At 41.4% G+C, this 2,864-nt stretch overlaps 1 long non-coding RNA gene across 1 annotated transcript; it reads left to right on the plus strand.

Moving 5' to 3' along the window:
- The first annotated feature begins 6 nt into the window (after positions 1-6).
- LOC118406208 lies at positions 7-2,359 on the plus strand. Its single transcript, XR_004830001.1, has 3 exons — positions 7-146; positions 726-823; positions 1,512-2,359. It is a non-coding gene; the product is annotated as an uncharacterized LOC118406208 (long non-coding RNA).
- Positions 2,360-2,864: the final 505 nt, after the last annotated feature.

The following is a 2,864-nucleotide window of genomic DNA, read 5'->3' on the forward strand; positions in this document are numbered from 1 at the left end:
CCGGGGCACTCTGCCCCAGTTCTCCCGCCTGATACACACAAAATGCCGCTAGTCGAAGAGAGTTTTTTTCCCGAGGATACGTCGGTGCACGTAGCCGGGCCAGTAGTTTCGCCTCAAGGTATCGGGAACACGAGGAACCACCCCAGGTTAGTGCAAATCGGTACCTGAAAGTTGGTCTAAACAATGCTTATGTTAACGTTTTTGTATAGAATATATAAGGCAGAACTCGGAAGCGATTTGTAGTACCATTTTACTGTTACTGTTATATACTCCGCAATTGACACATTTTCGTCTACACTTGTACCCCAATATGCCTCATAATTCAAGGACTCCTGCAGACTTCGTGTACAAGAGTTTTTGTTCTCGGCGATAGTTCGTGTGTTGATTATCTCTCTGGTGATTTTCGTTACTTGTGATCTATCCCGACTCAGTCATTCAACAGTATTGTTGGGTGTGTAACAAAACCCATCATTTGCCCCATTTCAACTTTTGGGATGTCCATAGACCAAAAATGCATGATCTGATTTGTGTAGAACTGGCCCGGATCTAATAACATCCTCAGATCAGAGGAACACAAGTCCCGTCGAAAGTAGTACAAACACGCGAAGCTTTTAGGTGTTTGTATTTGACTATCAACATGGTTTCTAGATTGTGATATACATATGTATTTGGCCAGTATCAGGATTATGATCATTGTTTTCTGTGATTTATTGGTTGGTATACAGCTGACCCAGTTCAGCAGCGGAGGGATGTATATGAAAAGACAACGAACCGCCGAACTTATCAGTTGAGACGAAACGCGGCTCGGAGAGATCATAGCTTCGTAAGTACAGTCTAATTTTTTTATCATAGCCGTCCTGTACTATGATTGTGATATACCCACGTTTTAACTTTTCCATATACATGAAACCTGTGTGATGAAATATCAATGTCTGAGTCCGGCCGCTGCATCATCACACAAGGGAGGCTTCAGTTGAAAACCTCCATTTTAAAGATTTTAGTGTTTTATTCGTTTTTCTTTTCGAATTTCCCTTTAGCAAGACATTTATGAGATGTGTTTTTGGAAGAGTTTGTATGTTTTATTCAATATTCGCACAAGCAACACGCCTAACTGGGGATAAATATCATTACATTGATGAATAGATGATGATAAAATATTTTTTCTCCTTTGTAGTAACAACTATGTGCAATGTTATTTCTTGATCTGTTTACGATTGTGGGTTGTCGTGATATCCCGGACCATCCGGCATGTTTGGTACTAATTAAGCTGGGAATGGCTGCGGAGAGACTTGAAGTTTTCCGACGGCTGAGCAGACAAGTCACGTGTCCCCCTACCTGATGCTTATCCCTCTGACCCCATTTACTCCCTGACCTTTCCCCCATCTCCCATGTAGGTCATTCGTGGCTTCTCCTTCACTGAGTACGGTCATATTTCCCACCCAACCCTACCCTCACTTATCTGACTTCAAGACGCTCATCTAATTATACTGTATGGTCTGTTTCTGCTATAGCGAGTGACAACAACGAGGTGTTCCTGACACCCGTACATATGTCCATCAGGACGACGCAGTTCCACCACAACGTGCACAGTCACAGAGACTCCTACCACAGCAGGGAAAGTTGGTCGAGACCTTCCACTGCAAGTCGGTGAGACGAGCTGCATCGCTGGATGAGCCGGACTAGACGTCCGTGTGCCTTATAAAGTCGGGAAGAAGGGAACCCAGAACGGCGCCGTCGAAAGGAGGAAGGCAACGAGAGAAGAGTGCCAGACGAGCAGCAGATCTAGAGCAGCCAATCGATTGCGCTGCTACAACCATAGTAAACCTAAAACTATTTAGAGAATTCACAGACTGGTTTTGAGTTGATTTATACCATGACTATGTATTTTAATGTACCAGGTATACATTGTAAAGTAGTAGTTGATTGTACATGTATATCAAAGAAGCGTAGAACAGCGACGATGGACCGAATCAAACCTGAGGTGGATATAGTAATGGAGAAAGCCCCCATTGGAATATCCATTACAATTATTCTGTATCCAACCTGTGACCGAAGTTAGCGGGGTCAGCATTATGTAGTAACGTCAAACACAGTCTCCCGTGCCCAGTGTACGGAAAACCTTGTCTCTGCGTTCTTCCTTTATTCTAGCTGTGCTAGTCCTTGTCTTCAAAGTAGAATCTAAACCACTTGAAATCCATTGCTTTCATGACTTGTTTGAAATATGTGACTTATTAACCTTTCAAAATCAAACTTTATTTAATATGTATCTATATAGCAGGTATAACTGCCCTTCGGCGTAACACACCAGCTTCAATTCCAAACGACAACCACCTGAAAGCACATCACTTCATATTTTATAGATATCGACATAAAACTGTGACATATTCGTCTTCATTAGTTTTTTTTACCTCGTGGAAGCATCTCATCCCACATTGCGAAAGTGAAGCTCAAAAGATATAAGCAAAAGCTATGCTATATTTGTCTTTATTGGTCTTCTTTAAAACATCTTATTTTTCTACCTTCAAAATCATCTTATTTTTCTACCTTCAAAATCATCCTTTCTATAGCTCCAAACGACAACCACTTGAAAGTATTCCATTCCAAATTGAAAAAAGCACAAGCTTATATAGGAAATAAAAGCTGGGACATATTGGTCTTTATTATAACAGTCATAAGCAGGTGAAACATCGTAACAATCTGTAAGAGTGTACTGCCTATGATGTGCAGTCATTCCCAGCTATTTGAAAAGACCGTTCCCTTAAATCATTAATCCTGACACAAAGAATGCATCAACAAAGAAAAATGAACAGCTAGAATTATAGTCCTCAAATACCACTGTATAGACGACACCCCCGAGGTTTAGC

Source organism: Branchiostoma floridae, chromosome 18, assembly GCF_000003815.2.
Source record: "Branchiostoma floridae strain S238N-H82 chromosome 18, Bfl_VNyyK, whole genome shotgun sequence".
Lineage (NCBI taxonomy): Eukaryota > Metazoa > Chordata > Leptocardii > Amphioxiformes > Branchiostomatidae > Branchiostoma > Branchiostoma floridae.